This window comes from Falco punctatus, assembly GCF_963210335.1.
Source record: "Falco punctatus genome assembly, chromosome: 9".
In the NCBI taxonomy this organism is placed as follows: domain Eukaryota; kingdom Metazoa; phylum Chordata; class Aves; order Falconiformes; family Falconidae; genus Falco; species Falco punctatus.
In genome coordinates, this window is record NC_137589.1 from 51,796,824 (window position 1) to 51,809,079 (window position 12,256).

The 12,256-nt window shown below is 44.4% G+C and overlaps 1 protein-coding gene across 3 annotated transcripts in view; it reads left to right on the top strand.

Moving 5' to 3' along the window:
• Nucleotides 1-11,584, top strand: part of TLR4 (toll like receptor 4) — a 115,875-nt gene extending 104,291 nt beyond the window's left edge. For all 3 annotated transcript variants that reach the window (XR_013930473.1, XR_013930474.1, XR_013930475.1), the window contains one exon: nt 5,286-11,584. The gene's annotated coding sequence lies outside the window, so the exon portion shown is untranslated. The remainder of the gene's footprint in view (nt 1-5,285) is intronic.
• Nucleotides 11,585-12,256: the final 672 nt, after the last annotated feature.

Consider the following 12,256-nt stretch of genomic DNA (forward strand, 5'->3'; position numbering starts at 1 on the left):
GGGACTTTGAAAATTAGATCAGGAGGATCACTAGGAAGTAGGTAGTAGGAGACAATCTTACCTCGGAAAAAAAAGAGAAGAAAAAAAAAAAAGCTAGGTGTATTCTGCTGCTGGTTCCTACATTGCATGTGCAGCAACGAACCGGAGAGACTTTCTCTACAACCTCTGCAGGCTGTCCCTGTCCCTCTCGGAGGTGTGTGCATGACTGGAGAGAAAGGGCACAAACCAGCAGGACGGCGGCTGTGCTTGGTGCTCTATTTTTCTCCTTAAAAAAGGAGTTTGACTCCTGTCTGCCTTGTCTGGGGGCCAGTAGAGGGAGACAAGCCTCTGAGCTTAATTCGTCTGTGTTTCCCCCTCTCCAACAAGTTCTCAGGTGCTTTTCTTTTTCTTTTTTTTTCTTCTGCATTATTGTTATTTGGGTTGAAATATTGCTTTTATGAAAAATAGCTATAAATGACCCTCACCTTGCAGTTACAGAGAAAATTAGATTAAAAATTCTGCAGGGAGATTTGGGTGAGTGAACACATGGCAACAATCCTCCTCTGGCAATAACAGAAGGGGCAAATTGGCCCGGGCAGGGGCTCGGGGTGCTGCAGAGTATGCGCTTTGCTGTCCAAGAAAGCCCCTTCATCACTGCGCGCATATATATAGGCTTAGCAGAAGACGGGTTTTATGGCAGATGCGCAGGCATCAGGTTTCCCAGGATTTGGTGTAAAACTGCAGATTGGATGTGTAAACCGCCCGTTTTTCCTGCCTCACTGCAGCTATAGCATAGTTAGAGCAAGAAAGGGGTGCTGTGAAAATTGCCAGGAGCTGGCAATAACTGGAAGGCTGGGATAACCCTGGGCAGGGATAGGATGTCCTGGCCCAGTTTCAGTCCAAAGCTATGTGGATTTTTTTTCCCTTTTTTTTCCTTTTTTTTTGCATTTTCTGTGCTCCCAAAGCCATGGAGGGGTGTGTGTGGGTGGGAAATGCACAGCGCTGTGTGCATGGGCATTGCACTGCAGGGTGCCATGTGGCAGTGACTTGTCTGCAGGGACAACAGGCAGTGCCAACAGCAGGAGAGCCACTGGCCACTGTCACAGTCACGCAGGCTGAAACTGGCGCTTGCAGAGAGAAGGTGCTTTGCAGCACAGCCAAGCGCTCTCTGTGTGTGGAGGGGGTGCAGAGCTGGCTGTCAGTGCTCAGTATGCCCCAAAGGACCTTCTCTGAGTGTCAGTCAGGGTGGCCACAAGCAGCTGGAAGCCTCTGAGTGCCTGCATGCAGGATGGGCATCCTCCACATGTCCATGCACACATCCCCCTCCTGTATCTCCAGATGAAACTCTTCCAGAGCGTGCGACAGTGGCATCCACAGGCAGCTGTATGTGTGTGTGTGCATGTGGAGTCCCTTTGAACTTCTGCTCGTTTGTGTGAGCTGGGGAGTAGCAGCTTTCAGATTGGGTATCACATGTGGATTTTGACTGTGTTGCCTCCAAGTCCTCAGCAGAAATTTGAGCAGATAAGGTTGGGTAGCAGTTGGGAGTCCAACACAACCAGGGACAACAAAGGATGAAAGGAACCAAGCAAATGAAACCAGCTTTTTGAAGTCCTTGCAGAAACAGCCCTTCACAATATTTAGTGAACCTCACGACTCCATCAGAACAAAACTGTCGTCACTGGAGGGAAAAGAGGAGAAGTTGCCCTGAATGAAAATAATTCAGAGAACAGCACAGAAGAAGAGTGAGCGGGAATGCAGGATGGAGAGGACAACATCTTAAAGGAGCTCCGTGCCTGTCACCCACTAAAATCAGCCCACGTTTTCCTGTCTCCTTCGAGGGGCGTTAGACCTGGGCCAGCGCCCTGCAGGGGTGGCTGGCTGTGTGCCCTGCGAGCTCAGGGGAGCGGGGATGTGTGGGGCTGGTGGTGCACAGAGCAGCGGGTGGCCGCGCCGTGCCTTCACCATATGCCGCTGTAGGGGACAGATTGCAGGGCCAGCCTTCCCCGTGGCTCTGAGAGGTTTTACATTTGTGTAGTTTTGGTCTCTGAGGATGCTGCCCTTAACCTCCTATTTCTGAAGGGGGAACAAGAGGAGAAGAGGTTGCTTGGGAGATCCTGCCAGGAACTCACCTCAGCTATAGGCAGGAGGATAAAATCCAGCTTTGGTTTGGCTGTTTCTAAGGGTGCAAGTTTGATGAGCTGAACCTGGGCAAATGCCTGCTTCATCTTTATCTCTTCTTCAGGGGTGTCTGCAGAGCAGCCTGAGGGCTTCTGCTGCCTTCGAACACTGTATTATCAATTACCCTAATTAGAGGTTGGCACCTGCCTGACACCAAGTATTTTTCATTAATTTTTAAGCTTTTTCTTGCCAGGCCCTACAGCCAAAGCTCATAGAGCCTTTCCTCTAAAACAGCAAAACAGGGGGGGGCGGGGGGGGGGAGCGGAAAGAAGGAAAAAGCAAGCAAGGTTAATGCCAGTTTGATTGGTGGCTGGCTGCAGACTCTGAAGGTTGTTCTCCATCAGTGCATGCACAGGGAGGACCTGTGTTTGCATGGATGGTATAAAGTACGAAGGAGGTGGTCAGGCTCTCACCTTGTGGATTTAATCACTTCTGTGCCTGGGCGCCGCGCAGGGCCTTGGCAGCCACATTTCCCTCCTTCCAGCACGCCGCTTCTCACCTGCTTAATATCACTTTCAGCAAAATACTCAGAATGAGTTAGAAGTAGCACAGATAAGCAGGTAACCATAACATTAAATTTGTTTTCCATAAGCATGTAGACAGCCAGTTTCAATCATGCCAGTGTTTGCAGAGTTAAAACAAAAGGGGCAGCAACATTGTCAAAGGAAGCTCATTTTGAAATGGCTGATAATGACAACGAGACTTTCACTTTATCTGTAATCATTTTGGTAGCAGTTATCGTTGTAGTATCTTGCCTCCTCCCACACATTAATGGGTTTATCTGTACAAGCCCACTATGAATGGGAAGGATTATCATCCCTGCTGGCAGATGGGGAGGGAAGGCTCCGGGACTGTGGGATCACACATTGCAACCACAGCCAGGCAGGAAAGGAAGACCTGGGAGCCCTGACTCAACAGCATGACTTAGAGTTTCTCAATGCTTTCCAGGTCAAAGACTTCTTATTCAGAGCACAACAGTTTCACTGCCTCTCCTCAGCTGCAAACAGGAGTAAAAAATTTACCCGTGATAAGCTTATATACATGCACAGCGAGTATGTGTTTGTGTTTGGGCGGATGTGTTTGTGAGCGTGTTTGCTTGTGTGTGTATGCATTTGGAGAGGCTGATGAAGATTACTCTGGAGCATTAGGTTGTTTTCTCTGCTCTAGATTGTAATCATATTTTCCGCACTTTCGGAGGCCCCTGACTGTTTATCGTGACCCTCCTGGGGGTTATGACGTACCGACTGAGAAACCCGATCCGATCTGTGCATCGCGCGGGGAAGCTGCGTGTAGCTGTTCCTAAAGACCAGGGCTGAATGGGCTGCCTTGGAGTAGGAATCAGGAGGCGTTTTTTAACACTTTCTGAGGATATATGAGGCCTCTGCTATGTTGCCACATATGTTGCAGAGTGAAGTCTAAACTTAAGCCCTAGTATCTCGGGAAGCTGCTTGTATTTGCCATGCTGCTGTTGTCTTGAGTACGTGTGATGCAGCCCTGGAAAGACATATAGACCTCTGAATATATCTCTTCAGGAAGAGGTTTTCCACAGAAGCTATCAAACATTCATGACACCTCCATTGTGCTGTAAATCCTTAGCAGGAGTTGATAACAGTGCATGAATTTTTAATGTAACATTTATAAATGGTTATTAAAACTATCCTTAAAGTAAAGTGTCAGTTTATTTTTAATTAACTGTTGGCTATTTAAGCTCCCAATGGCCCCAGGGCAGATCAACAGTCTAACAAGTTAATATTCCAGATTAACCCTTCAGCTGCTGCCTCTTTGCATGAGGAGGATGAAGATGCATACACAGGGATCAACAATATGTGGATATTTTTTTTCACTTACTGAAGAAAAATGTCGTAATTTCATGGAATGGGCTTTCTCAGTGCTGGGTTTAAGAAGTTTTAGAAGTGGTGGAGGGATTTATTTTCTGAATATTGAACAGATACAGAGAGATAGCAGAGCTGGTTGATTCTTCTTGGAAATAAAAGAAAAATGTTTGCATGGCCCTGGTGAGAAGAAATTTCCATTGAAGTCAATGAGCTTGGATCAAACATTTCAAATTGCACCAACTGCAATGTCAGGCAACCCATGCAGAAGAGCAGCAACACTGTGTGATTTGTGACTACAGGTTCACTTGCAAATATTGCAATTGATTGTGCAATTTACGATTGGAGGTCATGAATCCTGTAACTGTTTATTTAGCAAAGTGTGCTGTTTGGTTGGTTTCATCCTCAATGGAGGAAACTGATGTCAATTTTTAATTAATTCATATTACATATTTTTTCAACTGATCATTTTTTAAGGTTTCAAATTAAATTATTCTTCAGCATGCAACATACATTTTGCATTTGTTGTTGTCACTGAAATTAGTCATGGTGTGACAGATTTTATGGATATTATCTTTTCTGTAATTGTTGATATTATCCGTGAGAAGGCTCCTGTGGTTATTCTTTGAAATTGAAGGTCAAGGCGATTCAACCCCACAAAGCAGTTTGGTTTCAGTGTTATTAATGTCCAAAAAAGATTCAGTTCATAGCATTTCTGTCACTTAAATGACAAATTTTAGCCCAAATCTGCCACATAGAGACATTTGTGGTGGCAACAAGAGCTGGCACCAGAGGAGTTTCAGTTGCTGCACTCCAGAATAATGAAGTCCCGGTGCATTTCTTTGCTTCCTTTTTTTGCCCTGCTTAGTTCTACCCAGGGCTCTTTGGGGCAAAAAGCCAAAGGCTTTCTCTAGGTGGGAATTCATGAAGCTGAACTTTGCATTGCTGGTGTCCCTAGGGCTGGCAGCAAAAGGTCGGTGCTTCCAGACAGTGTTTCAGAGCTTGTTTCTCTTGGATTTATCAAGAACTGCACCTGGGTGACACCAGGGTTAGGTCCCAAAAGCTGGAGAGCGTGGATATCCTGTGCTTTGGCTCAGCTTCCAGTACGGTGAAGCTAGGCTCTCCCTTCATCCCCGGTTTCTTTGTAAAGCTCAGTCTCCTGATCATTATTGCCGTCTCTGCCATCTATCACCACCACTAATCCCTGCACGTGCCCTATCACGCCTCTTGATTGAAGGCTAAGTCTCCCTGGGCAAATAATTGTTATTTACAATTATATTTTATTTTCCTTTCCAGATGCTTTTTTCCCCCTCCTTTCCCAGATGATCAGCCTGTGCATTGGGAAAGCCTGAACTTCAGATCTTTGGAGCATGCAAAGCAACAAGGCATCAAGGCAGCAGAGTGACACAAGCAGCAATATCCTTCAGTAAATGCCGTTCAGTGCAGCAGAGCTTCTTAGCGATTAAAGGAGTCTTGAAAATGTCATTGCCCTGACCAAATGAGATAGTTTGTATCTGCTGTCACCGGAATCAAATCCTCTTTTTTTTTGTAATTAACTTGCGACTGTGGGAAGGTGGGAGCAAGGATGGGGGTTGGGAAGGGAATTTCATGGGTAATCCAGCTGCAGTATGGAAATGATGGTTGGGTAATTGTGCTCTCTAAATGAACTTGACTCGATGGTAGGTGTCAGGTTTTGTTAAGTGCCCTGGGCCAATGGAGACTAATTAGGAATGCATTAAATATTAAAGCTCTCTGACACTGGGGCATTGATGGTGACAGAAGAAAAGAAATCCCATAACCTAATCTGCACCCAACAGGAGTAATTTATGTTCCCTTCTTTTAACAAAGAAAAAGCCAATTATTTGGCCTGCTGGAAAAATGTATTTAAAGGAAAAGTTAATTTAGAGGGGGGAAAAGTAGATATGTAAAAATAATACAGATGCTGTCAACACAGCCTGTGAGTGTCAGTTCCCCTGCAGCTTTGGCTTTGTTGATTGCTTTCATTTATGAACAGGGAGAAAAATTCTCTGTTACGAGGCTGTTGGCTGGATTTGCCATCCCAACAGTGGAGGGCAGGAGCTGAAGATTGTGCTTTCCTTCCTCCATGGCTCAGGACAGGTGGATGCATCAAAGGATGCTTGGCAGGAGATGTTTGTGGCCATGCAGTGAGGGTTTGGAGGGTTTGTGGCTGTGTGTTGAGGATTTGGGGTGCTGGCACGGTATCCCTGTTCTGTAAGGTGAGTGCTGCAGTGTGCATGCTGCACTGTGGGTGTGCTTATGCAGGGCACTTTTGAGGTGAGACATGTACAAAGCTTTCAAAAATTCTAGCAATTAAACTCTTGTCCTGTCTAACAGAAACCAGCCCTATCAGCTCCACCTCCACCTCCACACTTCGCTGTATCTACCAGTTTCCAGGGCAATTTTGTCTGACCTTTAGTTAAATGTCCTGCTCTACCAGGCGGCTCATTTCTGCTGGTCTGTCTACTTATGCAATCTAATCAAATCCAGAATGGAATATAATCAGCCTCGTCTTGTAATAGTAACTTGCACAAATATCCGTCTCACTGTCTGCCGTCCTGTCTATACATCTATCTAATCTCATCTGTCAGCCTGATCCTGTAACAGGGTTTTTAACAGTTGCCTGCCATTGCTATGGCGAGATTTGGAAGAAACAGCCAGTCAGATATCCAAATCCCTGGACCCTGGCTGGAGCGATAGGGTGGAAAGAGAAAGGCAGACATAGGTGTGCGAGCCAGTGTTGTCTGACCTGTGGATGCAGCCGAGCATCCCTCTCCACAGCATGCAGGGTGCCTACTGCACCTGTCCATGCTCACCCCAACACGTGTGTATACACAAACACACCTGGCGACTTTCTGTATTCTCTTGTCCTCTTTTTTTCCCCATTTACAACAACAACAACAAGAACAACAACAACAACAACAAAAAGGCCCATTCATTTATGAAATTACCAGAAGACCATTTTCTAAAGGAACTTGGTTGCCATGGGTTACCAGATGCTTATCTGCCACCGGTGTTATTTTGCTAACTGCAGCCATTACAGGGAGAGGCTAAAGCAGGAAAGCTGGCATAGCTGTGAACTTCAAAGCACTACCTGCCTGGGTAAGCCTTGCTGCCATCCACGGAATAGCAGGGAGTGGGTTCCCCAAGGGGAGCTGGAAAACAACTTTTCCAGCACCTGGAGTTTCTTGGGCCGTTGGGCTTCAGTGTCTCTGCAGCAGCCAGGGCTTGGAGCAGGCTGGCACTGAATATGAAGTTGGTTGGAAGCTTCCTTTGCATTGGGAACAGCGGGGACTGGGCTGCGGAAGAGAAGGCAGGTGGGATATCTGAGGTGCCCGAAGAAAGAATTTTGGGATTTTTATTCCGCTACTGGGATTACTCTGAAATTGTCAGGGAATGTGGGAAGAAAAAAACGCTATGAGGAGCAATGCTTGTTTGTGACTGTGCTGCACTTTGCCTTCATGTGATGCTTCCAAGCAGCACAGGTGAAGAGAGCAGAAATGTCACTGAGGAGTTTTCTGGGAAGAGTATTCCTCTTCGGTGCAGGAAGAGCACTAAAGAAACCAGGCCTTGGGGGCCTGGGGGAGGAGACAGAGAGGACTCAGACAACTGGGGAGCATCTGGAGCCTTATGATAGGCAAATAGTCAGTGCCCTGATGTGCTTCATTTGAGCATCTTCTGCTAGCTCCTTATCCCTGCAGAGCCATGTCCTTAGGGGATCCCTGATGCTGTGTCCCTCGCCTCCCTGCTGCCCTGTATGCTTGCAGTACTGGAGGTGATTGTCATTACAGATCTATTGATTATTCCCATTTCCCCTCATTTCTGTTACAAGCCTACTCCTTTGTCCCATGTCTTCAATACTGTGGGTCCCCAAATTCCTTTTTTCTCCATGGTCTGTCCCAGCTGTGGGAATTTCTGAGCCCCCTGGGTCCTGCAGCCCTCCGTATCTGCTGCGATTTCAGCCCCTCCATCAACACAGAGAAAGTACTTTGCTACTACAATAATGAGAGAAAAGGAAGCTAAAAACAATACTTTACATTTCAAATAACTCCCGACACATCCCTTGTCTTTTTCTAACGGAATGACAAGTGACTTTATCTTGAAAGAGAAGGCAGCCTCCTAGAGCTGTCTACATTGTCAGAAAAAATAATTTGTAAATTGTCTGACTACCTCTGTCACTGCTCGACTTTTCCATCCTTTTTCATTTCTCCCTCCCGCTAATGTCCCTTTATGTGCTATTTCCCAAAGTGCTGCACTTACTTTGAATGTTTTCAGCCAAAAGAAAACTCTCTCTCATCTAAAGGTAGGAAGAAAAAAATCCCTGCCCAGAATGAATTAACACACTGCTATTTCTCTCTCTGGTCCCTGCATCTGGACCTTGTATAGGACCTGAATTTTAAAAATAACTAGGTCTTTATGACTTGTTAAAATAAAAAAAAAAAAGAATGTTAATGAGAGAGAAAGACACACACAGGCCCTGAAAGGATGATTTGTTCAATGCAAGAATAACTAAAATATTTACTAATGAGAGGGAGAAGAGAAAGTAATTTAAAAGATTTAAAATAGTTGTGTGGGTTTTTTTTTTTTTTATTCATGCTTCCTTTCATTTTCATTACATATTTCAATATTTGCCTACCTTTCCAGCAAAAGATTTACCTCAAGTGCGTACAAATTATCTGGCATTTGGTTAAGGACAATATGTCTAATTATGGGTCTAAAGACCTGAAATATTTTTGACTTAAGCTAAAAGTCAAACTAAAAAAAAAAAAGAAAGAGTAAAATTAATAATCCTTTTAAAATTCATTGCCATGATCATTGTTGTACAGAACACCTCAATGCAAAAGATTAAAACAAGGGAAATGTGACAGAAGAAGAAGAGAGAGAAAAAATAGAATTTTCCACATCACACCCTGATTTTGCCCCCACTGAAGACATGGGAAAACTCCTGTTAGGCTGGATTTGGGGTGGGTCTGCCCCACAGCCTTCTGATGCGGGATGGGAAGCCCTGGTGGGGGGAGTGCTGCAGGAAGGCGGCAGCACGAGCCCTCCGGGGTCACCCCTTGCAGTGTTGGGGTAACCCCGCGGTGCCACCATGCTTTGCCCCTCGGGCTCCCCACCACAGACTGTGCTGCACGCATGCCCCTGGCTCATGCCAACACGTGCTGGGCCAGTACGGATGCAGACTGGCTGCTGGAGTGCTGGAGCCAAGCCCTCCACCCTGGGCACCAATAACGAGCTTCAAACCATGGTGATAAATAACTATTTACTACTGTACCTCCTAGCTGCTGCTTTTCCTCAACCTGAATAACTAATGAAACTCAATTGAGCATATTAATTATTTTCCCCTGGGGGTGAAGAGAAGGAGGATAAGTAGCAACATCTCCAGAGGGTTGCCTGTGCTCCAGCAATTCGTCTGTGTTTTAGAGGGCAGAGTGACCCATCCTCAGGAAGACGCGAAGGTTGCAGGTGTGCTAATTTCATGAAGAAGAAAGGCATTGCCAAATAAAGAACAGATGGCTCCAGTCACTAGTTATTTATTTCTATAATTAGTTGCAAGCTGTGATCTCAGACCTTAAAGAAATTGTCGATTTCTATGAAATTCCTTCTCGCGTTGGACCGGGTGGAAGCGTGTGCCGTGCAGGCTGGGCTGTGGCAATGGCAACTTGCCAGCTAGGAGGTACCCAGCCAGGGCACAGGCTGCTTTCGGCTCCTTAAAGAACTACAGCGTGTTAAAAAACATTTCAGGCACTTCCCTTTAGCTGGCAGAGCCCATGTGAACATCAAGCACAGTTTAGTCTTGTTATGTAGGAAAGCGTTCAAGTCTGAGTTGAATTCCGCTCTTATCACCTCGTGTTGCCTTTTCCCCATCACCTTATTTCTCCTCTGGTTATTTCCCCAGCTTGTCCTCTTCTGATCTCACCGTTTCTTCTTCTTTTTTTTCCCTTTCTTTCTTTGGCTTCCCTTTTTGTGTGTTATGTCTTGTCAAGGCCACACTCAGGCTCCTTTTAAGCTGGAGTAACATGATCAAGAGCAGCGAGGACTCGCTCTGGCACAGAGGCAGTAGGAGTCAGACCATCCGCGTTTAATGAAGGGTGGTGCAGGCTCTTGCTTTGACAACATGACGTGTGTTATTACAGTCCCTGTTATCTGGCCCCGCAGAACCTGGCTTTGCTAACTCCCAGTCATAGCATTAAGCCTATCTGTTCTCAAAGGTAGGATCAACAGAGCAGGGAGGAATATTTTATTTCCTTCTGAAAGCATCAGGTAGGATAGGTATTTGCCAGCCCACCTAGGCATGTCTAGTCTTTTTTTTTTTTTTAGATGATAGCTGCTAAACTGGGATTGTTAGTAAATGCAGGCATGCAAGAATCCAGGTATGTAAATCATGCGCTAGATCTGTTATAAATGCACAAAAAGCATCTCATGACAGTATCTTTTAAGGACACAGGATAGTCAATAAATAACAAAAAGAAAGGAAAAGAATTACAGAATGTCTTCATCTATGCAAAACTTGTGCTTTTGACTTAAAAAAAAGCATGTTCTTTATTTTTAGTTTGAATAGCTCTATACAGACAAATAGAATGATTTTCCAGCTATTTACCAACATTAACAAAACAACACCAAACCCCAGACAAACCAGAAACACACAAACTTAAACCTGAAGAAAATTATCTGCCTCTATGGGAAAGAATCTAATGAAAACCAATCAAATCTCAGCTGGAAGAACACAGAACAGTGGCTTTGGGCATAAATCAGACATGGAATTAATTTTGTGCTTTATCACATGCCTTAAAAATAAAAAGAGGGCACCCTCCACCTGGGAGTGCTGAACAGACTGAAATGATGTCCACAGACTGCCAGCTCCTGAGTTCAGGCAAACAAGGCTGGTTCAAAATCAATATGCATCCTACTGGTGATAAAAATGCCCACAAAAACACTGATGGTAGCGAAGCCTTTTGCCTTTATCATAGTTCTCAGACAGGGATGTGCCACGGGGAATACTTAAGGGACCAGGTGACAAGGTCTGCGAAGATGGGGGTGTTTGGGGTTTCCCTGGAGTCAATGAGTGCTAAGAAGGCCAGAAACATTTTGCTGGGTACATCTTAAAAACACAGCACTCCTATAGCTCGTAGATATCACTGTGGTGGGTCAGACTTTTTATCCCACCACCACCGACTTAAGATGGAGATGACAAAACCTCTGTAAAGACAGAGATGGAAGGTGGCTACAGGTGAAATTTTATGCTCATTTTCACTAAGCAGGGTTCTCTTTGTGCTTCTTTTTGTTCTTAAAGTAAACAGTGACAAATCCCTTCTTTGTACCTGCCCAAAGTTGCTTTAAACATTGTTACTATGAGCTGACTGTGATCCATGCATGGGAAAAGAGTCTCACTCTAATTTCCGTTTTTGCTGGCTCTTCACTTGCTGTCATCATAAAAGGTAGTACGGAGTTAAATATGGAATTTCTACCCTGGGTTTTTATCCAAGCTTATAACAAAAACTTTAAATAGACATTTATTATGGTTGAGCAAACATAAAAAAAAAAAGCTCCAAAGTGAAAGAACACTTTTTTTTTTTGATATTTCCATTGCAATTAGTTCTAATTTTGAAAAATAAAAACTAACAAAAACCAATGAAACACAATATTTTGGTTTGATTTACTGAATTTCCCTGAAATTTTTCGGATCGGTTTAGTATTAAATATCTATTTGTCTTTAGTGATGCATTCCTTGCTGGGGTTGTAGAAGTGTCAGCCTGCTGCAAAAACAGGGATACCAGAATTCTTAAGAGCATATCAAAAAATATCCTGGAGTCCTGTAATGAGCCTGATATACCATGAATCAAAAGTGCAAGAGGAATTCCTCTCTAGAGAGCCTAGCTGTTAAAGGAGAATAAGTGTCCAGCTTACCATTTTTTATGAGGCAGTGTTTAGCGTGTCAGAAGTAAACTAATGTTTAGGATTTTGTTGCATTGTTTTTAAGAAAAACATTTAGAAAATTGAAGTATTTGAGCCATGGTTCTATTTTTAATCAGTCTTACTATGGTCAGAAGTATATACTGCATGTTGATTTTTAAAATAAACAAAAAAAACATCAGCAAATGTCAATTTTTCCATTGAGAAACTGCATTTTCCATTGCATAGTTCCAATTCATCCCAATGGGAAGTGCCTGAATAACTCATAACACATAAGGAACTGAAGGGAAAGGAAAGGAAGCCCGAACGCTATTTGGCCAAAGCCCAGAATTAGG